This window comes from Coffea eugenioides, chromosome 8 (assembly GCF_003713205.1).
Source record: "Coffea eugenioides isolate CCC68of chromosome 8, Ceug_1.0, whole genome shotgun sequence".
Taxonomy (NCBI): domain Eukaryota; kingdom Viridiplantae; phylum Streptophyta; class Magnoliopsida; order Gentianales; family Rubiaceae; genus Coffea; species Coffea eugenioides.
Genome location: NC_040042.1, coordinates 24,575,914 through 24,602,067, shown reverse-complemented (window position 1 = coordinate 24,602,067; position 26,154 = coordinate 24,575,914). Strand labels below are relative to the sequence as shown.

Below are 26,154 nucleotides of genomic sequence, written 5' to 3'. Positions count from 1 at the left end.
CCTAGAACTTTTTAAGGATAGTCTTTTCCCTCAGGTTTTTCTAGCAAGAGTTTTGTCTTCCTAAGGTTTACTTGTGGGAGTTTTTCTTTGCTCTTTGGAATGTGTGATTTTGCTTGTCATCTGTAAACTCATCTTACCTGATTAGGAATAATTTCAGTTTATATTGGCGGTTTGAAACATTGCATCCATATGCCCACAACCACCGTTTTTCATTGCTGATAAAGATATGGAGTTTCAAGAGTTCTATTTTTGTTGATTTTTCATTGTGGAAGGAGATCCCTTGCATTTTTTATACTTGCTATATGCATCTGTTGCCATTAATACATTTGTTTGAATGAATGCGATGGTGATCTTTATTTGTCAAAATATCATGAGTCAATAATTTGTGACGACATGTGTGAAATTTGGTATTCAAATTCAAATTGGAATAATGTGTAAGATATTCAAATCCGTCAATGTATACACTGATAGATAATGTAAAAAAGATTAATTCTTAATTTTATAGTATATACAACATTTAAAACTTAGGAACCAAATTTAATAAGATTTCTAGCTACAACCCATCCCTGTAATTTGTAGGTGGGAAACTATGGAGCTAATATCGACTCAATTACCATCTTTTTTTTTTTGGTCAATTACCATCTGGTTAAGCAATTATTGGTCGTTAAGGCATAGGGAATCTGTCATGCCTGGATTCAAACAGACAGCTTGGCATAAAAAGCCAACATGAAAAATTGATATGTCGCAACAGAAGCAAAAGCTAGAACCCTCAAGCCACTGCCAAAGAATATCTCCCCAGGCCTCAAGCAAATTACAAAAATGTTTTACTAGAACTATAGATGCCTTGAAGCTGAAAGAACAAGATCCCCTCAAAGCCCAAACAAATGCTAATATCTTTATTTCTAGGTATAAATAATTTCTGCACCTAATTGATCTTATAAATGGAATTTTATGTGTCATTATTGAAAGGATAAGAAGAAATGTTAGGTGAACCTGCAAAAATACAAATGCATGATTACATGGCTTCGACACTATTTAGAATTTCCAAAAATCTCTTCATTTATTTTCATTTTTTCTTTGTCACCTTCCACGGACTTTTAATTTTTTCTTATTTAAGTATTTATGTTAAGGTCCCAGAGAAAAATTACACAACTAAGATATTACATACACGTCAAGCAAACATTGCATCTTCTAAAATGGATTGTTTAACCTATCTTTTTTTTTTTTTTTGGTAAGAGATTGTTTAACCTATCACAATGTAAAGGATAAGAGAAAGTGTTCGGCACCTGCATAAGTAACTTCATATAACGTCAAGACATTGATAATTCTCAATATATTTTTATTCATTTCAATTTGTTCTTTTCACATCCGACAAACTTTTTATCTTTTAATGCACTCCTGTGGTAGTAGGACTCTTAAAGTCTAGGTAGGACTCTTAGAGTCTTCCCTACTGCCAAATTTAAGGTCCAAATGCTACTTAACAGTTGAAAATGGCAAGGTAAAACAAAAATATATAAAACTACAAATGAATGATTTCATATAGTTTCCGTAAATTAAGAATTATCAGAATATTATCAATTAGTTTAATTTATTATTTTTCACAGCCATAAACTTTTATCTTTCTGAACTAAATATTATTTTTCTGAACCAAATCTTTGGGGCTTTCATTAAAAACATCATACAAGTGCACATATTATATACATGCGGAGAAAAAATCCTAGGAACTAATGATTAATGAAGAAATTTCTTAAGCCTACATAAAGCTCTTGTACCTTTAACGTTGTCCCAGCAGTAACTTTATTTGCCTATATATACTAGAACACAAGTGAACAGGATTCACAATTTGCAAACCTAGCTTTCCACAAACTTTCAGATAATAAAACAGATTTCGGCAAACCAAAAAGTAGCGGAAAAGTTCTTTTGGAGAGAAAGTAAGCCATTTGGTTCGCGCCAGACGCCACTTCATTCAACTTCCAACTGTGAGAATCCTCTATAACTTTTGCTCAATCTGACCATTTAATGTAACCTTGTATGCCGCTTGGTTATGTTTCATTCTTTAAAATGAATGTCTTAATGCATTTAATTAGCCATTATAGCTTGGATTGATGCACTAAATCAATCGTTTGACTCTGTAGTTTTAACTCTTAGTGGCATTAACAGACTTGATTGTATTATCATAAACAGAAAACACGAAGCACGCAACCTTTGTTCGAAATGTACAACGTTCATCTTTTGTCGGCCATTTTATTCTTTTTGTTTGATAGAGAAAATAATTCCTATGTTTTCCATAGGTTACTTGGGAAGCAACAAAAATTTCTAAACAAAATCTAGAGATTCTTGTGTTGGATCCTTAATCCAATGCTGGACTTATATGTAAATAATTATGTGTTGCAAACTATTAAATAAGGTTAAGTCCAATTAAAGTGATTAAATATGATTTGGCATTAATATATCTAATAGGGTGTGGGCCTTTAATGTGTATAGAATTAAGGATATTTCCTATTTCTATGATGGGGTGAAATAGGGATCCGAAGGGTAACAGGAATGTTATCTATAAATAAGGTTATGGTCCCCAGATCACACTTTTTTTTTCTTATTGTCATATTTTCTAGTACCACAGAATAGCTCTTCCCTAATATCCCATCGTTAGGAAAGATACCAGAAAAAAACTAAAGGGCTCTCTCAAGAATTGTCAAATACGTGTTGACCTTGAAGGCCACCCCAATATCTTTAGAGATTTAAATATCAGTTTGTCGATATGAATTCAGGTATGCTTTCATAATTTTACTGTTAATTTATTTCTTAATAATTGCCATATAGATTTTGGGTTTAATAGGTGATAACTTTCACCAAAGGTTAATATAAATTACCACCCTAACAAGTGATATCAGAGTCGGATATGGTTGATTATTAGAAAATAATTTGGATTTAGCAATTTTTTTAAGAACATTTATGCATGATATTTGTTAAGGATTGGCCTACCTTGATTGTTTAGTTTGTTCATATCGTATGAATGGCTTGTTGCTCCAGTTAATGTGTCACGTGAATTCAGTTTTTGATATATGCATATTGGTTATCAAACGAGGAAACTCCTGGTTATTGGCGGATTGCATTCAATTTTGACTATGAATCTATGGACCGGCCACATAAGTCATGATATGGCTTTCAGATTATGTTCTCTGACTGGTTGCAAAAGTCATGATAGGGCCACATGCTACATGTTTTCTTTAGTCATGTAATCGATTTGCATGTTTTGGCTTATCATAGAATGCATGTGGGTCAACTTTGTATTGATTCATTGTATTGGTTTCAATGTTCTGTTCACGAGATTATTTAATAGGAAAATTATAGTTACAAGGTACGATGCAATCCAGTAGTTACGGAATTTTTTTTTGGCTCAATGTTTTTCAATAGTTTGGCTGTGTCTTCATGTTGAATGTCATGCAAGAACTGAATTAAAATACAATCTTTTGCATCTATTTAATTCTCTTGTATTTGGACTTTGACTACTACTCTTTGACTTATTTTCTTGTTTAAGAATAAACATGCATATATTTTTATTAATAAAATTAGGGTTTCTTTAATCTGGGTGAACCGTAATAAAGTTAAATAAAATACTTAAGCCTACAAAGTCCATATATTTGGCCCACTAAGTATATAGTTTTTATGAAGTATTTATGGATTTCAAGAAAATTTTGGGCTTGAATGATAAATTTGGGTCAAATTATGGATATGGACTTTTGGTCCAATAAATATGGATCCAATTGACTGGTTTGACCAAATTTGACTGATTTGACTAGGTTTGACTATGTTTTGATCAGAGTTGGCTTTGATAAATTTTTTTTTAATTTGTATAATTTTAAAATTGAATATTGGTATGATATATATATATATATATATATATATATTAGAATAAATTAATTGAAACAATATGCCACCAAAGTGACCTTCATTGTGAAAATCAATTTATTTTAGAATATAACTAGTTGGGTACTTGTGATTTTATGAACATTGATCGACCCAAAGGAAAGTCAATATTTAATAAGATTACATGTGCACTTGTGGTAATAAACATGTGATAATTATTCGAATTTTTTACATGTGAATTATAAATTGACCCAAAGGAAATTTATTTTTTGACATGTTATTATTGTCTGTGTTTATTACTGTGTCAAGATATCACTTAAAATTAATATTTTGTCCAAAGACAAAATATTAATGGAACATCGATATCTTGAGATGGGACTACCATTATTTAAATTTATTATTATTTTGGTTTATGTGAGCTTGTTTTAATTATTTTATGTTTTCTGTTCAATTGCAAATGATCTTACGAATATTATTATCAACATCAATAATATTCCTATACTGACGGCATAAACTTCAAGTTCTGAAAAGAAAATCTCTTGATAGTATTTAGAGTAATGGATCTCGACCTTGCATTAAGAGATGATTCTCCCCCACTTCTTACAGATTAAAGTACCTCTGTTGAAAAGAGCGATAAGGAAAGGTGGAAGAGATCAAATCGCTTGTGTCTGATAATCATTAAAAAGGCCGTTCCAAAAGCATTCAGAGGAACAATGACAGTAACTGCTAAAGAGTTCCTTCAGGACATTGAAAAAAGGTTTGTCAAGAATAAAAAGACTGAAATTAGTACGCTTTTGACGCACATAGTTTCAATAAAATATAGTGGTAAAGACAATATCAAAGAATACATCATGGAGATGTCTCATCTTGTTTCAAAATTAAATGCATTTAAATTGGTACTCTCTGAAAAGTTACTCGTGCATTTGATTTGAAAATCTCTTCTTATACAGTTTACTTAGTTGAAGGTGAGTTACAACTGTCAAAAGGAGACTTGGTATCTAAATGAGCTCATCTCACGCCGTGTAGAAGAAGAGGAAAGGTTGAACTAAGATCAGATAGAGAGTGCTCATCTGGTCTCAACCACTAATAATAAAAGCAAGGGACTTAAGAGAAAAAAGGATAAAGAAGCTGCAGGTACGGTACCACAAAAGAAACAATAAAAGAAATCAATTGATCAAGGAAGAAATAGTTGTTTCTTCTATGGAGTTGAAGGGCATAAAAAGAAACATTGCACCAACTATCACGCTTGGCGTGTTAAGAAATGTATACTTCTTAATTTGATTTTTTCTGAAATTGATTTAACTTCGGTACCTAGACACACAGGTGGTTAGATTCTGATGCAACAACTCACATCAGTGTGCCTATGTAGGATTGTCTGAATTGCCGAAAGCCTAATGATAATGAAAGATATATTTATGTGGACGATAGCAAAACAGTTCAAGTTAAGACAATAGGTGTTTTTAGATTATTGTTAAAGACCGGATTTTATTTGAATTTTAATGAAACATTTGTTGTACTGTCTTTTGACGGAATTTAATTTCTATTTCTATTTTGAACAAATTTGGTTATTTTTGTTCATTTGAAAATGGATTTGAATTGTTTCATGATTCAAAATTGGTTAGTTCTGATTCTTTAATGTACTACGATAATCTACATTTAATTGATACAATTGCACCATTTAATGAATCTCTGCATTTGAGTACTAGAGGAGTAAAGAGAATATTAATCAATGAGAATTCAGTTGCATTATGGCACAAGAGATTGTGACATATCTCCAAACAGAGAATGGAAAGACTTGTGTCAAATGAAATTCTCGACCCCTTGAGTTTTACAGATTTTGATCATTGTGTTAACTGTATAAAGGGGAAACAAACCAATAAAAAAATATTTGAAACCAATAGGTCCTTAGGAACTTATACATACAGATATTTGTGGATCATTTCTACATCTACTTGGAATGGTCAATAATATTTTATAACGTTCATTGACGATTTTTTTAAGATATAGCTACATATATCTCATTTCTGAAAAATTACAATCACTTGACGTGTTCAAAAATTTTAAAGATGAAGTTAAGAACCAACTCAATAAAAGGATTAAAAGCGTCAGATCTGACCGTGGTGGTAAGTGCTATAGTAGATATGACGATTCAGGTGAATAACGTCCAGGACCATTTGCTAAATTTCTAGAGGAATGCAGTATCGTCCCATAGTACACTATGCTGAGTTCACCTACTATGAATGGTGTAGTTGAAAGATGAAATAGAACACTCAAAGACATGGTAAGGAGTATGATATATTATTCTACCTTACCAGAGTCATTCTAAGAAGAGGCACTTAAAACTGCAGCATATATCTTTAACAGAGTTTCAACTAAAACAACTATCAAAATTTCTTTTGAACTTTGGACAGGAAAAAAGTCCAGTTTAAAGCATTTACATATTTGCGGATGTCCAATTAAGGCAAGACTTTATAGGCCAAATGAAAAGAAATTGGACTAAAAAAATGGTTAGTTGTTATTTTATTGGATATTCTAAAAGATCCAGGGGTTTCAAGTTTTATAATCCCACGACTAAATCGATTTTCGAAACAGGAAATGTCCGGTTCTTTGAAGGTGTTGAGTTTGGAGGAGAAAATATAATAAGGGACCTTGTTTTTAAAGAGAGATATGTCAATATTCTCATAGGTGTTATTGATTTTGTTCAGGATCTCATTCCTGATATTGATCATGACATAACGAATCAAAATAATGTCGAAGAACAAAATATTATACAAGAACAAACTCTTCCTCTCGAAGAACCAGTGCTATTACGAAGATCCACTAGAGAAAGGAAAAGTACAATACCAGATGATTACATTGTGTTTCTCTAGGAACATGAGGACGACACTGGATTGATAGAAGATGATCCAATCAACTTCCGTCAAACCATGAAAAGTTCAAAATTTTAAAAGTGGATCGATATCATTAGTGAGAAAATTAAATCAAGGAAAGACAATGATATTTGGGATCTTGTCCCATTGCCAGAAGGTGCGAAACTCATTGGTTGTAAATGAATATTTAAAATCAAGAGGGATTCGAAAGGCAATGTGAAAAAATACAAAATTCGTCTTGTCACTAAGCAATTTACACAAAAAGAAGGTATCGGTTAGAAAGAACCCTTCTCTCCGGTCTATTCAAAGAATTCTTTTAAAATTATCATGACATTAGTGGCGCATTTCAATCTTGAATTATACCAGATGGATGTAAAAATAGCATTTTTCAATGGTGACATTGATGAGACGATTTATATGGTGCAACCAAAAACTTTTGTATTACAAAATTCAAAAAATATGGTTTGCAAACTTAAAAAATTCATCTATAGAATCAAACAAACATTTCGATAATGGTGTTTTAAATTTCATCTAGTGATCATTTCATTTGATTTTGAGATGAATTTAGTAAATGATTATATATACCATAAGTTCTGTGGGAACAAATATATTTTTTTGGTATTGTATGTTGATGACATTTTACTTGTCAACAACAATATGGGCCTATTGCATGAAATTAAGAGATTTCTATCTAAGAATTTTGAAATGAAAGATCTTGATGATGCATCTTTTGTGTTAGGTATACAGATATACTGGAATTGTTCTCGGGGTATTTTGAAACTATCACAAAAGGGTAATATCGAAATTTTTTTAAAAGATATGGCATGCAAAATTATAAATCAGGTGACACCCCTGTGGCTAAAGGAGACAAATTTACTCTCAACCAGTGTCCTAAGAATGCTTTTGAGGAAAAAAAGATGCAAACGATTCCTTATACGTCAGCAGTAGGGAGTCTAATGTATGCTCAAATGTATACGCGTCCAGATATTGTGTACATTACTGAAATGTTGGGTAGATATTTAAATAATTTTGAATTAGATCATTGGAAACCAACCAAACGAGTCTTATGATATTTACAAAAAATAAAAAATTACATGCTTACATATCGGAGGTCAGATAAACTCAAGATCATTGGGTATACTAATTTTGATTATACTGGATGCCAAGATACTATGAAGTCGACGTCAGTGTATATTTATTTGTTAGTTGGAGGTGCCATATCTTGAAAGAGTGCCAAACAGTCTGTTATAGCATCTTTTATTATGGCTGCCGAATTTATAACTTCCTATGAGCCATCCAATTATGAAATTTGGTTGCGAAATTTTGTCACATGATTACGTATAGTGGATAGTATAGAAAGATCATTCAAATTATTTTGTGACAATAAGTCAGCAGTCCTATATTCCAATAATAACAGGAGTTCGATAAAATCTAAACATATAAATATCAAGTTCCTATCTGTTAAAGAAAGAGTACAAAGTGGGTAGTTATTGATAGAGCATATCGAAACAAACTCCATGGTTGCAAATCCGTTTACTAAGAGATTGCCACTCAAAACGTTTCATGAGCAAACTACTCGTATAGGTGTCATGTTATTAAATGATGTACAGTTTTAGTGAGAGTTTGTTATTTTAAATGCACTTATGATACTTTTCGGTTATTAATGATTTAAGACTATCTTATGCATAAATAAAGTTTGGATTTATTTACACTCTGACTTTGGTATGATTTGATCTCGTAAAAATTTAAAGTGGACCAGTTGAAAATAGGTATGTTTTGATCACATTATATGAAATTTTCATACTACACATCCATATCAGGATTCATGTCATTCAATATATATGACTATTGATGAGTTGAGTTACGAAATTGTAACAAAGGCAGTTTTAATCATATACTGGTATGATTGATAGATCGAATTGGTTATAGATACATTGTGATAATGACAGTAAAGTTGAACTCATACAGTTAATTGCAAAACATAATTATAAGGTTACACATATAGTTCAAGGGGGAGATTGTTGGATCCTTAATCCAATATTAGATTTACATGTGAATAATTATTTGTTGCAAACTGTCAAATAAGGTTAAGTTCAATTAAAGTGATCAAATATGGTTTGGACTTAATGTATCTAATAGGGTGTTGGTCTTTAATGTGTAGAGACTTAAGGATATTTCCTATTTCTATGATGGGTTGAAATAGGAATCTAAAGGGTAACATGAATGTTATCTATAAATAGAGTTATAGTCCTCAAGTCACACATTTTTTTTTATTGTCATATTTTCTAGTACCACAAAATAGTTCTTCCCTGATATCCTATTATTAGGAAAGATGCTAGAGAGAAACTAAAGGGCTCTATTAAAGATTGGCAAATACGTGTTGACCTGGAAGGCCACCCCAATATCTTTAGAGATTCAAATATCAGTTTGTCGATATGAATTCAGGTACGTTTTCGTAATTTTACTGTTAATTTATTTCTTAATAATCGCCATATAGATTTTGGGTTTAATAGGTGATAGCTTTCATTAAAGGTTAATATAAATTACCACCCTAACATCTTGTACAGCTTCGAAATTTGCTGAACCTGCCGACTCATGACTCGGCTTCAAACTTGGGACAAACAGAAACTACATCTCAAAGGTTTAATTAGCAAACAGTTTCCATTAGAGTGTAAGTCAATTCCTCATTGTTTTCTTTAAGTTCAATAAAATTAAGAAATGGAAAAACCAGACTACATATGCGAGTATTCAAAATTTGTCAACTTTAACTGCAAAGCCCAAAATACAAAAGTTCTTTGACTAAGCCAGGGGAAAAATGGTTTCTAAGACTAGTATAGGATTAGTACTGCTGGTTGTAGCCTTGTTGTTACTGGTTGCATGGGCAATTTTGACTTGGCAAAAATGCAATGCATCAGAAAAGTTGGAAAGATTGCCACCGGGGCCAAGGCGGTGGTCGGTGGTGGGCAATATGTTTCAATTGGGATGGTCAGGCCATGAGTCATTTGCTATATTGGCTAGTAAACAAGGCCCTATAATGACTCTTTGGCTAGGATCAATGTGCACTGTGGTGATATCATCGAATGAAGTGGCTCGTGAGATGTTCAAGAACCATGATGTGGTTCTTGCTGGAAGGAAAATATACGAGGCAATGAAAGGAGATATTGGCAATGAGGGCACTCTTATAACTGCACAATATGGTCCCCGTTGGCGGATGCTCAGGCGCTTGTGCACGGTCAAGTTATTTGTGATGTGTGAGGACTCGAATTTTACCTACTTTTAATTCTATTTTACTGGTTTATTTAATTATTTATTCATCAGTTTTCTCCAAATAATTTATTTCAACCATTTTGAATCCGTTTGCATGGAATAATGTCTCTCTTATATTTTTAAAACACCCCGTTAGCAAAATTGATTTTCTACGACTCATTTAGTAAGAAATAGCGAATATACATTTTTCGAGATAACATTCGATCCGAGAGTGTAATAATCTTGGAGAATTAAGAATAATCAATAGTAGACTAAGAAAAGTTAATTGAGCAATTAGAAGTGAGTGAGTTAAAATTAAGCTTTTATCGTGTTCGCGTCGAAAGTTTCTCGTAAGTCGCGCCGGTACGATTAAGTGGAGATTTGAGGATTTAATACTAGACTCGTAAGTGTGAGTAATTACAGTGTTAGAGGAATTGCCTTGTAGGATTAGTATATAAGTGCAACAAACAAGAGAGAAAGTGGTAGTACAAAACCCTAATGAGTTACCATTAAGAGTTGACTTTTTGCAACTTTAAATTAGCTTGTCCAACACCTTTTCTTCATTCTTTCTCCCCAAGAATCAAACCACAAACACACACACACACACACACACACACACACACACACTCTCTCTCTCTCTTATTTTTGGCCAGCCTTAGAAGCTCCAAAGGGAAGAAGAAAACTTCATCTTCTAGCTCCAAGTTTGCTTGCTTTTCTTCATCCAACTTCCTAATCTCTTGGAATTTCACTCTAGCAAGAAGAAAGGTGAAGGCCTATGGAGTTTCTTGGTGAAAGTTTGGAGGAAAGTCTCACTTACATCTAGGGTTTAGTTGCTTGGAAGGTAACCCCCTTCACCCTCTTTAATCTTTCAATTTATACCAATATTGATGGTTGGTTTTCATGCGTTTGAAACCCTAATCAAGTTATTAAATTAGTGGACTTGAGGAAACATTTATCTTGCTTTAAATCCTAGGCTAGTGGTCTTGAGGAGGCCTTTAGGTAGCTGACTTGAGGTCTTATTGCTTGATTGTGGTTGTTGATGTGATTTATAGCTTGATTATGGTTTGATGGTGGAGAGGAAGTGGAAGAAATCGTGAGGAAGAGAGCTAGCCGAAATTCTGTTTTGATGTCCTGCTTTAAATTCAAAATTTTGATGATTATATAGCTGCTAAAATGAGTGATATATGTTGTATTATGTGTGTAGAAAGTGTCTTGAGAAGATCATTTCAAATGGTTACATAAAACTTGAGTTTTGGAAAAGTTCGAAATCTGGAAATTTGCTAGCAGGGTAGCCAACCAGTGGTTCTTTGTCTGAACATAACTCTTTGTACAAAGGCATTTGAAACTAGACATTTAGAGCTTTCAAACGGTATAAGAATTCCCTGCTACTTCATTTTGAGTAAACCATAGCGAATCAGCAAAATAGACTGTCCTGTTATGCCTATCTGTCCAAGAGAAACTAGGAAGCTACATCTTGTGGCTCGATTTTGTTTCACTTGTGAAAAGATTTTCAAAATGATGTCTTCTTATGAATTGTAGCATTTTGAACCTAGTTTCTAATACCATAAACCATTCTCAATTTGGTCTTGTGTAGAGTCAGATTTGGTCCAATTTCAAAACTGCATCAAAGCTGGAAACTGGAAAATTTTCCCTTCCCTGCTTACCGAATGGTCAATTCTGTTTTGCAGTGTTTTATTTCAAAAATTTTAGTTTCATTTACCTATAAATTGTCATTAAATGTTCTGAAACCTTGGTTTAAAAAATGGAGCTAATTGGGGCAGATTTCGTTGGACAAAACTTTTGAAAAAGAAAGAAAGATAGGGTTGGCAGATTAGCTTTAAAGAATTTCACAAACTTTGGTCGTTTCGTTAACTACTTTTCCGTGTGAGTTTTTGCCTAAATTTTGATAGAGAGGTAGTCCGCATATGGAGGTTTAAGTGTACCAAATTTGGCATAATTTCAATATCATTTCAAGGCCCAAATAATGCCCCAAATATTGCTCTTCAAATCTGGAAATCCATTGATCAGGTTGCAAAAATCAGCCAACTTCAAACTGTTATATCTTGTTGCTCAAAACTCCGAATTTAGTTCTGCTTGTTGTATTTGAAACTTGATGTGGAAATCTTGTTATGTTGTAAATGTCAGAGGCTGATTTAGTTTCTGTGAATTTTACCGAATTTCCAAACATTGCTGAAAAACCAAGATTGGTTTTGTCCTGTCTTCATGAAACTGTAATTTTGAGCTGAAATTTGAATGGTTTTTGGTCGGAATCTTGGAAAAATGTCTTCTGGGAAGTTTTAGTACTTTTAATCTAGTTTCCAAAGGTGTAAATTTTTCCATTTTTGGACATATCAAACTCAAGATTTGATTTTCCATGTATGGTTGCGCAAAGCTAAAAATTTCTGATTCTTTAGGAAATGAACTTTTGAGAACTTTTCACTTCCTTTCGATATTGATAAACCGTTTTAAACTTGATTTCATGGGTAACACAAGTTTTCCCTTGTGACTTTAAATTCTCACTTTTGAATCTCGATTTTTGAGGGATTAAAGCTTTTCTAAGATATTGTCTTAAATTTTAAGCGAGTGTACTTTCTTTCTTGAATGCTAAGTGGTTGTGAGTATATGTGAGTGATGGTTGATCACTATTTCTTCAGGCACTCAAGAGGATTTTGAAGGGAATCTCGGAGCGGATAACTAAAGACTTTATTTACTCACTTGTTTTGAATTGGTGAGTGTCAAGTGCATGATTTGTTGCATAATACTTGAGATACTTCTTGTTGAATATGTGAATTGGACTTGTCGACTTGAGTGTGTACTTTATCTCACTCGTTCTCTTTTACTTGATTATATAATTAACTTGCTTATATGTGAAATTTTACTTGTATTTGCCTCAATGTCGATTGGAGTGAATCTCATCGACATATACTTGTAATCGTGGGGGATGCCCAAACTCATAGGCTAACCTTGTGATTCGAGCTGGCATGGGCTTGGTCGAAAAGTTTGGTGAACCATGAGATAGATCTTAAAGTTTGATCTATTTGAGAGATATTGCTTGGCATACTCGTCTAGTATTGCCCTTTAATAATCGACGTGCGGGCCCGATTAAGGGGGTGTAACGGTGGACGGAATTGTGAAGTAAGTGGAATTCTACGGACTTGATACTTACTCGGTTGACGGAGTGTCATCACATGAAAGTATTGGATCGAATCTCGGCAAAGTAAGTGGAATCTAGCTCCTGAGAGCTTCCGTATCCTTATTAATTGTGTTTTATTATTAATTGTGAATTACTTGAATTTTCTAGATTTAATTCTTGTACAAATGTTATTGTTACTTGAACTATGTGTTTGCATGTTTTTTTTTTCTTTTTCTTGGCCTCACTGAGCGTTTGCTCACCCCATTAGTTTGTTTTCCTTAACAGGATCTAAAAATGGAAAGATTTTGGAGAAGCCGAGTTGATTACCTGTTTGATTAGAATTTTGGATGTAATCGATTAGTCGACTTATGGTGGTTGTATTTTGAGTAAAGTTGATGTACTTTTGGTAACTTGTGATGTAAGATTTGAATGTTTATTTAAGGAAGCGAACTTTCTTTGTATCTACTTTTATTATTGGTTATTTATCCTTAAGTTTGAATTGGATTCGTATCGAGCCCTGGCGAGAGTTAGGCAGGCGTTCCATGGATACCCTTGGGTTCGCCCTAAGGAGAAGTGAGAGCGTCACATAATGAGCAGGCTTGATGCAACAGTTGATCATTGATCAGATGGTGAAATATATAGAAGCTGCTGGAGGTTCTGGTGCCAATGGGATAGATGTTAGAAAGTTTTTCTTCTTGCTGGCATTCAATCTTAATGGAAATCTCATGTTTTCCAAGGATCTTTTGGATCCAAGCTCTGAGTGGGGTGCAAAGTTCTTTTACCATGCAGGCAAAGTGAAGGAATATGCTGGAAAGCCCAACATTGCATATTTCTTGCCATTGCTTAAATGGCTTGACCCTCAGGGTATTAGGAGATCAACACAGTATCATGTCAAACGAGCCTTTGACATCGCTGGATTATATTTAAAAGAGAGAATCATTGAAAGTAATAGAGATGAAACGGATCACCCAAGTCCTGAAAAGAGGAGAAGAGATTACTTGGATGTTCTGTTGCATTACCGAGGCGAAAGCGCTGAAGAACCTCCTGAGTTCTCTCCAACAACAATCAACATTATAGTCTTTGTAAGTAATCAATTATGATCCTTTTTTTCTAACTATTCTTCCAATTGTGATTGCCACCAAAAAATTTACCCCGCAAAAGAGAAAAACATTGTGTTTTCTTTCAAATATCAAATTTGGATCTTACCATGTTATTAATCTCAGAACACATGTTTATTCCACATGATTAATTAATCTAGATTGCATAATCTTTTTGTTTCTCAGGAAATGTTCACAGTAGGGACAGACATGACAACTAGTATATTAGAATGGGCAATGGCAGAGCTTCTACGTAATCCAAAAACTCTTGAAAAAGTCCAAGCTGAGTTGAGAAGCGTGATTTGTCTAGGGACTAAGTTAGAAGAAAAACACTTGGATAATCTTTCATACCTTAAGGTAGTAGTGAAGGAGACGCTCTGGCTACATCCACCGCTCCCTTTCTTGGTACCTCACATGGCTATGGACTCGTGCAAAATGCTAGGCTACCACATCCCAAAAGAAACACAAATCTAGTAAATATTTGGGAATTGGAAGGGATCCCAAGACTTGGGAAAATCCTTTAGAGTTCAAGCCCGAAAGATTTTTGGAGCCAAGTACTGCAGATTTTCAGGGACACCATTTTGAGTTTATACCTTTTGGATCTGGCCGGCGAATATGCCCGGCCGTTTCTCTTGCCTCCATGGTTCGCCATTGTAGGTTGCGGTCGCGTTGTAGTCTCGATTGTTCCACATTCGTCGCAGCATATCGGTTGAATATCAGGTGATACGCACATTATAACACATGAAAGTTTGATAAAATTTTGAAAAAAATTACTAAAATTAGAAAATACCAAAAAAGATACAATTTAAAAAAATATCTGAGTTGACTCGAATATATAGGCCAATATCATACATCACGGATTTGAATCGGCCAATATCGGCCGAATCAGAGCGAGTCATCACGAATATGGTAATATCTGTGATTCGAGAATCTGTATCGTACTGGTCCCTTCCGTTTCAGTAATGATTCGGCCGATATGTGTCGGTATCGGCCGATATGGCGAACCATGCTTGCCTCTCTAGTGCTACCAATGGCTCTAGGATCAATCTTGCACTTGTTTGATTGGAGCTTAGCTGATGGGATTAAACTAGAAGAGTTGGACATGGGAGAAAGGATGGGGATAACACTCAGGAAAGCAGTACCTTTAAAGGCCATACTAGCACCACTCCAAGGTTGAAATAATTTCCAAAATGCAAATGTATAGTTTATGTCATAGTTATTAAACCCGGTCCGGCCCGCGCGATCGAACCGGTCAAACCGGTGAACCGGACATGGGACCGGGCTGGGTTTTGAATTGGATCGTTTAAGTAATTAAACCGTTGATTAGTCAACAGACCGGCGGTTCGACTGGATTAAACCAGAAACCCGGCCGAACCTTGTACCTCTAGTACAGAGCAACAACGATGAAACCGCTAGGCTACTTCACGAGATGATGACAAGGTTGCTTACTTATAATAGATAAACATTTTATCAATTTTATCTTTCTTTTTTATTTCTCTAAAACAAATTTATCTGGAATCTTTTAATAAAAATTTATAACCCCCAAACTTATGAAATGGACTTCAAAAATAACATATTACATAATTCATTTTAAAAACATATATTATTTTTAATAATTTTTTGCACTTGAAATTTATAAATAAGTTGGATAATTACACTAAACATAGATAAAATTTTATACTTGAAGTTTGGTGTATAACTAAATAACTTTATATTTTATTTGTAGACACCAAATTTTAGCTCAAGTTCATTTACTCTTTATTTCTTAGTTTTTGTTTTTGTCATGTTTGTTTTATTCATTTTTAGTTTTAGTCTTTTTTAGTTTTCATGTTATTATTTTATTTTTAAGCTTTTAGCATGGAATTTCTCAAAAGAAAAAGAAAACAATGAAAAATGTAGAAAAAGATTGAAAAATGGCCATTTTTGTTGTTTTTAGTTGTTTAGATTTTTTAAATTGTTTTCATTTGTTATTATTATTATTATTACTTGGTTTTTGTCAATTCTGTTAATTAGTTATTATTATTTAGTTTTACTTTTGTTTTTGTTAAAATTATTTAAAAAAAAAAAAAAGTCACGCATGCCAAAAGCTGCGTGTTGCCGCAGCTTGCAAGAGAAAATTGCAGGGAGTCCTTGGGGGGTAAAATTTAGCTACAAAGGCCAGGTGCCTAGGACACCTGGAAAGAGAGGAATCTAGAAGAAGAGGGGCCGTAGGATGAAGGGTTGAAAAAAGGTGTTTTGCATTTGAGGGTAGCCGCAAGGGGGAGTTTTTTGGGTGGACGGATAGAGAGCTGGGGTTGAAGGACTGTGAGAAGAAAACAGCAGAGAGAGGAGAGTTTTTGAAAGGGTGACGGCGCAATAGAAAAACTGAGGGAGATTAAGAGAGGACGAAAAAATACAAAGGGGGAGACGGCCGAAAGTTTGAAGGGAGAAAAATCTGAACCAAAGTCCGACGGGGAAGATTGACGGCAAAAGAAAAGCAGAGAGAGACTGACGGGGGAGGAAAGAAAGAAACAGAAGAAAAAGAAAAGAAACCCACCGAGAGGTCGAAGGAGAAAGAAAAAGAAAACAGAAACGAGAGGGAGAGAGTGAACGGCTGGAAAAAAAACGGACGGAGAGCAAAGGAGACCAAGGAGGGAAGTGAATAGAGCTTCGGTTGAAGCCAAAAGAAGGAGAGGAGCCGCTGGAGTCTTCTTCCATACTCGTTGCCAACTTTTGCCGAAACAGAGTCGTAAGATTCCTTTTAGCTTTGCCTATAGATAGTTTCTGTGAGACTCATGGGTTGTTTGTTGTCCCCAATGGTTATATGTTTGATTAGTTGTGCTGTCTTGTTGGCAATGAATCTGCAAATATGGTGACAAATTTGCAGTAGCCCTTTTCGTCATTATAGTTTAAAGCTGTTTCCTTTTGTTGATTATTTTGTATGACAAGTTTGATTAGGATGCCAAATCTGTTTGTCCTTGTTTTATTTTGTCCCCAAGCTGTGTTTTAGTGACAAAGTTGTTAACTTTGAAAGGGAAATGACATTTTCCATGGCTAGTTCACTCGAGAAGGCTGCTGGAGTTTGGAAATAAAAATACAGCAGCCTTGCACTTTCGGTGGGCTGAAGTTTTTGTATTGTTGAAGTGTGCGATATGTTTGCCCTGTGATTGGAATACCGTGAGCATGTATGCCATGAGGTAGAATCATGTTTTGAAGTAGAGTTCAGTTGCATGCTTGGGGGCTGAAATATTTGGACAAGGATCGATTGCTTGCTGAAATTTTGTTGCAGCATGTTACGTTGCTTGGCATGAATATTTCCTTGATTTTGCATCATTTCTCTCTGCGTTTTTACTGGTTTGAATATCAAAGCTGTGTAGTCGAATCAGAAATTTAAGTTTGAAGTCAAAGTGCAGCAATTTTCACTTTCCGTTTGTTGAAGCTTAGAAGTCAGTTGCATAAGTTTCTTGTCCTCGTTCATTGTGTGTAAGTCTTCCAAGAGTCCTGTTGTTAATGGGTGGCTAGCTATGTTTGTTTGGAAATGATTTGAAGTCTGGCATGTTTCTTTGTTTGCCGAGAGTCGGCATGTTAGCAGAAAATTGCAACTGACTTTGGTGCTAAAAGTCTTCATGAATTATCGAAGCTTGTTGTTGCAGAAACTCTCTTCGAATCTTGCATAAAGGTCTCATTAGAATAGGTTGAGTTTTGTGAATAAATTGCTGTGCTAACAACAGAAGTGAATATCGTTGATCTTACTTGCTTTTTCCAGATTTGCATGCTCCTTGGCGAATAATTTTCTCAGCACTTTCATGATCTCTTGCTAGTTTTTAGCATGTTTAAATGTTAAACATTTGTTTGTTTAGTTTAGAGCTCGGATGTTAGGTTAGGAAAGTTTGAGTTTGCATGTTTGGAGTTTACAACACTTGAATCCTATTCGGGTATTTGCTGGAAAGTAAACCATCAAGTTACTGAATGTTTGCTGTTTTGTTTTGTTTCTCTCCAAGCATTTAAGTGATTTTCTTTCTATGTTTGGCATTGTTGGATGTTGAAATTGTGTTGCATGTTGCTAAGATAAGGTTTCTAGATGTTTTGATTGAATGGTTTTGATCAAATTTGGGCGTTAAAGTTGATATCGGCATGTGAAAATGCAAGTTGCGTTGATCTTCTTGATTGCAGAAATGTTTTCTTGTTGCAGACCATCTCACGTTGATTTGCATGAGTTTGCATGGAAATCTTTCAGAAAATTGCATTTTTTGACCCCCAAGTTCCCTTTTGTCTTGCTATGGCCCAATTAGTTGAATAATGTAATCAATTTTATCATTCTAGAATCTTAATTGCTTTTGGTATGCTTTGACATGATTTTGGGTAAGACGTTTAGTGAGTTCTAGGATGCATTTTGAGGTTCAATAAATTTTAATAGAATTTTTTAGCTTGGATTTGTGTTCTAATCACATTTTTTGCATTTGATTTTAATGGGTCTCATCTCAAGTCATCAATTTTAGTATTTTATTTTACTCTCTTTCAGAAATTTTCAGTCCTTCTAATTAAGTCCCTCTTGCTTTAATTGCTTTGTACATGGTTGGTTTGTTTATGTAAATACTTTAGTTGACTCAATTTAGTGTTTAACTTTCATTTTTCATATTTAATTTTTGTTTCATGTGATTATTTGATAATTAAGTGGTACCTTGACCTTTTTATTATTTTGGAGGGTAAATTAGTAAGTTCACTTCATTAGGGCGTCAATTCAAGGGAGGTACACTCTATCCCTCATCTGCACTTCATTTGACCCTACATGCTCCTACGTGTTATGTGAATAGGCATGTCTATTTCGCTTTCCTTGCCTTTCCTCAATTCTTTGCATTTATTTTATTTACTTTTGCCTTTTATTTAAGTATTTCATTATGGGGTATGTGTACACCTCTTGGCTTGTAATAGATAGGGCTTGGAGGAGTATTTGATGAAGACCTGTTGAAGACATGTGCCTAGCTAGCAAATGTAATAGTTAGGGCTTTAATTGCTTTATGTGTCTTGCATGCTTAGTTGCTATGTGTTAATTTGCTTTGTTAGGGCCTTGCATCTAGTCGAGCATGCTAAATGTTATGTGCTATGTGTTTATAAGTGTTTGGCATGTCTACTTGCTTTCTATAGCCTGAATGAATGAGATGGATGAATGTACGCTTCCACTAGTCCAACGCTAGTCGGAATTCATAGAATGGGCTAGTCCAACGCTAGGCCCTTAGGGATTTCCCCTCGTTGGTACATGTTTGCATGTTCATTACATGTCATGCATTCTTTTTAGTTTTATCATTTTGCATGCCCCTCGAACCCCTTTTCCCTCCATTTTAGGATTTTTTTGCATTTCATGCTAGTTGTAGGGTTCATTTGCTTGAGAGTCCCCTTCTGATAAGGGAAACGAGCGAGTGTGGCTACTCGATAGCCTTAGCACGCTAGTTTTGCTTTCTAATCAAAGGGAAAATCGAAGTCGAAAAGTTAGGAGTCATTCCCATACCCGACCTGATGCATTCCTTTAGGTTCATTCATTCTCATTTATCACTTACTCATTTTTTTAATTCACATTTCCTCATCACTTTTCCTTTCCTTATCATTTTGATTTCTACTTCACAAAATTGCACTTAATTACACCTATATGCCCTTATCACTATATTTCATACACTTGCACACAAACACTTGGATTTTTCATACAATTTCGCACATGCACCTTTTCATACACTTGCACACAAACACTTGGATTTTTCATACAATTTCACACGTGCACCTTTTTATACACTTGCACACTTGCACTTTAGCCATCATTTGCATTAATCGACCTCTATAAGGTTTTTCTTTATTGGCCGCCACAACTCATGTGGTTGGGACCAAAAACCTTACAAGAGACATTTTAGAATTTAGGTTTGCATTTTTCCTTTCTTTTTGCATTCATCTAGACATATCCACCATGCGATACATACCTTGGGTAGAAAAATTAGGAAAAGTTGAGTTAAGTCACGCAACTAGCCTTGGCTAGGGTGAGGGAGTGCCTTAGGCCTTGCCTTTGCCTTCTCTCTCATCAAATGTGACCCCCGATCCCTCTTTTTGGTTACGTAGACCCAAAAGTTCTTTAAAAGGGTTCATTTACTTTTTTCATTCAAAAAACAAAAAAAATCATTTTTGGGTGACTTGGTACACCCTAACTCTATACCAAGTGGCGACTCCCTTTTCATTAAAAAAACCCTTTTTTGAACTTTGTTTGGCCAAATCGTCGCATTCTTAAGTCCCATGGCCTTTTACTTTTCATTTTACACACGATCACATTCCACTACTCACACACCACACCACACACTCATCAAAAAGTGGGGCGCGACAGTTGGCGACTCCACTGGGGACTTTCTAAGTGGGTCCAAGCATTTGACTTAGCCATTCGTTTCCTTTTTCTACCCTTTTTATGCATGGCATGTGGATATTAGGGTTGCATTTTTCCTTTTTAGGATTTTTGCCTCGCGCGCGTATCAAACTATTCCCTCACTCACATATGTATGATTGATTGTTTGGATGTATGTTTTACTTTTATCTCGCGCTTTGCATTGCATTTGGGTGGGGGGACATTACCCTAGAGCCTCGCGTTGGTTCTTGATCCCTCCCCTCCAAACGAGCACTAGCATACGTGCATACGCTTTAATTATTTATCCCTTCATTTATTTTTCTTTTAGTGGCTTGTCACGCCACTCCACCCTATTAGGATTAGGTGATCCGCTTGGACATGTGATCACGACACGATGTGTGTGTAGCATGATCCAATGGGTCACTCAATCTTCCGCTTTAAGCTATGGGTTGATAGCCTTTAGCTTTTAGTCGAAGGTTGGGGATTTTGATAGATTCACTCAAACACGTAGCCGTGACACGATGTGTGCGTAGCGATGTTTGGGGAATCGCTCGAGCCACCGACAAAGAACCTTGGGATTGATGACCCTTGGTTTCTAAGTCTGAAGGCTCGGGGACCTGAGCTTATCGAGTCTAGATGCATTAGCGAACCCCAACCTCATGCACCCATATTAGAATTGCCTAGGGTAAAGTCGACCTTACCCTGTTAGGGACACGATTCACGAGGGGAGGGATCCAACCCCTCTTTCCCTTTTATTGCTTCATTTCTTTGAATTGATTTCGTTGCTACAATGTGTTATGTGTATTTATCTGGCTGAACTAACTTTTCTTGGTTTTGTGTCCCCATTGCATTCACAAACCCTAGCAAATAAGAGGTCTGGCATGACCTTCTTTTAGAACCTGCCCTCGTAGATAGGTTATTGCACGTTTAAAGATTTTGGTATATTGCATTCATAGATTAATAATTGCATAGCATTCTAAGCCTACCTTGGCGTATAAAAGGTCCTTTTAGGTCATGATTTCATTTCAAATTGCATGTTTTATTGCTTAATAAATGGCATCATGCATAAACCCTAGAAAGGGAATGCCATTTAGGCGATCCCGTGCTAGGAATAAACCGCCCTGTGTCTCGGATACACAATCCAATGAGACTTGCACGTTTATATTTCCTGTACCATCCAAAGGGGTAGTGCACAAGGTAAGGTAGGATCCGATCATAGAGCGATCTTTGGAATATGAGCGTCTAATAATCACTTTTTGGCCATTTTATCAAAAATTGGTAAAAATCCCTTGCGTGAAGGACATTAATTTGAAGAAAATCACAAATGATTCCTCCTGTTGAGACGATAAATGAATTGAGGCCAAAATTTGATTTTTAGAGGGTCATAGACTAATGCACCTCAATAATTTTGAAATGACTAATGGCCGGACAATTCAACCAATCCATTTTGCCAATTCTTTCAATAAATCGTCAATTCATTTGACCAATTTTCCCCTTTTTATGGTCACCTGGTCGATTCTGAATAAGTCGTCAATTCATTTGACCGATTTACCCTTTTTAGGGTCATTCGGCCGATTTTTGAATAAATCACTAATTCTATTTCATTCATTTGGCCAATTTACCCATTTTTAGGGAAACCGAGCCGATTTTGAATAAGTCAAGTTTCGTTCAATCTATTTGATCAATTTACCCTTTTTAGGGTGATTTGATTAATTTTGGATAAATTAAATTTCATTCAATTCATTCGACCCGTTTTCCTTTTTAGGGTAATCCAATCGAGTTTTAAATAAATGGTCAATTTCATTCAACCCATTTGACCAATTAGGGTTTCAATGTCGAATTTCAAAATGGAAAATCTAGTCGATTTTGAGAAAACATCCATTGCATCCAGCCATTTGATCAGTTGGAGTTTTGACCCATGCTTCACTGAGAAAAGTTGTCAAAACGAATTCCAATCTCTTCGATAGGAGGTTCGTTAAAGTCAAACCCGTGCGTTTTGCAAATTCTTGTATCGATCAAAGGTGATCAATCCCTTCGGACGAGGTCCTCATTTTGACCAACGTCTCTTCTCATTCCAATGGGCCAAATGTTTTCAAATTATTTTTCACTCCATAAGCTGATTGGATCGATTAGGTATTGTATAGTGCCTGCTCTGGAGGATTGCATTTTCATGCTAGGCCTACCCTTGGCACAAAAAGGGTTCCCTCCATAGGACATGCATACCGATTTTTTATTCTCACTTACTAACTCTGGGTATTTTTCTTTTATTTTTCCCCCCTTCCCCCTGCATTCATAAAAATACTTCAATAAGGTGAAAATATTTTTCTATATCTGATGACAATTCTGATCTAATAAAGTGTCAAAATTGCAAATATTGTGTGATTCTTGGGCAGATCCTACAGTGAAAACATAAATGATCTATCTGAAAGCTCTACGAGATTTTGTAATTATTTTTCAAAGGAAAATTCTGTTTATTTGATTTTGTTAATACATTTTGTTCCAAAAGGAAATGAGATGAAAAGTGCATCTGTGGAGCTCTTTACAAGTTCCTCTCTTCTCATTGTATTATAATTGAACGACAAATTTTGTTTTAATCTTGTTAGTAATAAAGTTTTGGACAATTATTGTTTTGTGTATATTCATTCTTGAACTCATTGGAGATTTCATGATGAATTTTGACAAATAAGACCAAATTAAGATTTTTCAACCTCCAACCTGAAAATTCACAAGTGTATGCTTTCAAAAATCCTTGTGTACACTAGATTGCTGATCCGAGTTATACAATAAGAGTGGTCAGAAAGGAAAAGGATGAGCGATCACTCAAAAGGCCCAATGAGATATCTTTCAACCCAAAAAAAAAAAAAAAAAAAAAAAAAACCAGTCACAGTGATTGATAAATTGCAAATTGGGGCAACTTTTGCTTGGAAATGTCCGCGGTGTTTAATCCAATTCAATCACATCTAAGTGAAAGCAAAAATGTGCATTATTCTTGTTTGTTTTGAAAATTTGGAATGATACTTCGAGCATTCTTTTCTCTACCTATACAGATTTTATCATTTGCTCTCCCATTTGAGCCTTTAAAAGAATAATTTCGTTCCAACTAAACGCCTTGATGATCACTATCCTTCATTAGAAAGTTTTCAAATATCAAAAAGAGGAATGGATTGTCAATGAGCATTTCGTTACTCTGGTTGTCATGAAGTGTAAGAATGATACTTTGGCCATCGCTTCTACCATCCAAACACTATTTATCCCTTGCATCCTCATTTGAGCCAAAATTGGAGGTTCTTTTCAAAGCATCTATGATCGCACCCCACATTGGGGAAGAGAAGAAAAGAGAAAAAGAGAAAAGAGAAAAGCAAAAATGCTAAAAGAAAAGAAAAGAGGGAATCACAAACTGGAGAAATTTGAATCTATCTGGGTTTCAATTTTTGAAAAAAAGAAAAGGAAGAGATTTGTCCGCGTAGATCGCCTATGTTTCACAAATATGGATGAATAAGGGTCTTCCTCAGTCAGTTAATTCAGATACATGCCAAAAATTTCGCATTAATGAAAGTTTCCTTTCAGAGTCAATGTAAGGAACGGAATACAAGTCAGGCCCTCTTCTTTTCCAATCAAACGTTCTATCCCTAGTTATCCCCTTTGAGCCTTCAGAGTAAAATACTTCATTTGGCAACCCCTGAGAATCGCAAACCCCACACTGGGGTAAGTTTGAGTTGAAAAAGGAAAATTTCAAGAAGTGAAAGAGTGAAAAGCCACAAAATCAAAAGGCAAAGGAAGAAAAGAGAACCTCAGTTCAAAAATAAATTGGGGCAAATTTTGTGAAAGTTCAAAAGAATGGCAAAAGGCCGAAAAATCAAAAGGGAAAAGAAAATGAAAGTAAAAATCCTCAATTGAGCATAAACTGAGGCAAATTCTGATTTTACCCTAAAATAGGGTTGGAACAACAATGCGATCTCAGATTTTTCAAACCGCTTTTGAAATCCGTTTTCAAGCCTTAACTTTTCTAAGCACCCCATCAGACCCCATTACAAAAGCCGAAAGTCCTGACTTCTGTTCTTTGCAATGGCCCTGTCAGAAAAATTTCTGATGCTGGAAAATTTTAGCTGTATTTCTGAATTGCTTGAGTATGGGGGCTGACGCTACTCACCATGGAAAACTCACCAGATCAAAGAAAAGAAAACGGAAAAGCAAAAGGGAAAAATGAAATACAAAAGATTCGATGGTGAAGTCCCTATTGAGTGATCAAACAAAGTTCAGAATCTTCGAGTTCAAAATAGGGGCAATTTTGGAAAAATGCGATTTGTGGTGCAATGTCCTTGAAAGTCTTATCCTTCAACTATCGTTTCAAGCCACATTACAAGTTCATAAAGTCCATAGTTGACTTATTCCTTCATGACAATCCAAAGTGAGGATTATGCTCGTAAGAAATCCATCAATCATTCGTGATCATGGGGGTATAACCAGTTTTCACAGGTTTAGCTATCGCTTCTACCCATTTTGTTCATATGTGGACTAAGTTTCCTTAAGAAATAAGGGTGACAAACTCTTTGCTTTCACTAAGATGTGACATTGAATGGATTACTTACAATTGGGGCACAAAAATGAGACAGATTCTGACCTCCCATTTCCTTAGCCATTTCAAAAATAAAGTCACTTGATTGGTCCTGAAAGATGAGCCAACCAGAAGTGGTGACCCGTTACCCTAAACACCAATGCTAAAAGTGAGGAAGAAATCTTCTTGAATTTGGTGTTACTTCGAGGAATTCATCATGAAATTTCTGCATGAGTTCAAACTTGACGTTTAAAGTTTCTTTACATTGTTGTATATGTGCATTCTTTTCTAAATTTTAGAAAGTGCGGTTTTTCTTTGTTCAAATAAATGGGAAATCATCTGAACGAATTTTTGCAATCAAGGGAGCACACTGGGGCAAAATTTTATTTGTAAGATTTCATGAAATAAGCCCATACTGGGGCAAATTTTTTTTTGTAATATATTTTGAGGGTTTTGTCCAAAAATCAAATAATAACATTTTTTCGAATCAATCCCGCTGCTCTTTTTCTGGAATTTAAGTGCATGTCATGCTTTGTTAAGCCCCTGTGCAGGTATTCATGGTTCAAAATGACGGAAAGCATCCAGTAAGGCGGAAGGCCGATACTGCAAAGAGAAGCAAGAAGAAGGAGGAAAAATGGACGCTACACTGAGGCAAAGTATTTTGAAAAATTCTCTCGGAAAAATCCGAAAGGGAGGGAAAAATCAAAAAGAAAAGGAAAGAAAAAGAAATGAAAAATTAAAGATCCTGTTGGGCCTGGATTTCGTGCCGCCAACCTCCCAAACACTTCACAAAATCACGTTGGGCCTGGACTTTGTGCCGCCAACATTCCAAAGATCAAGTTGGGCCTGGATTTTGTGCCGCCAACATTTCAAAGATCACGTTGGGCCTGGATTTCGTGCCGCCAACCTCACAAGGATCACGTTGGGCCTGGATTTCGTGCCGCCAACATTTCAAATATCAAGTTGGGCCTGGATTTAATGCCGCCAACATTTCAAAAATCACGTTGGGCCTGGATTTCATGCCGCCAACA

The 26,154-nt window shown here is 35.3% G+C and overlaps 1 pseudogene; it reads left to right on the top strand.

The window, feature by feature from the left end:
* Positions 1–9,552: 9,552 nt before the first annotated feature.
* LOC113780444 overlaps positions 9,553–26,154 on the top strand; it is a 43,412-nt pseudogene continuing 26,810 nt past the window's right edge.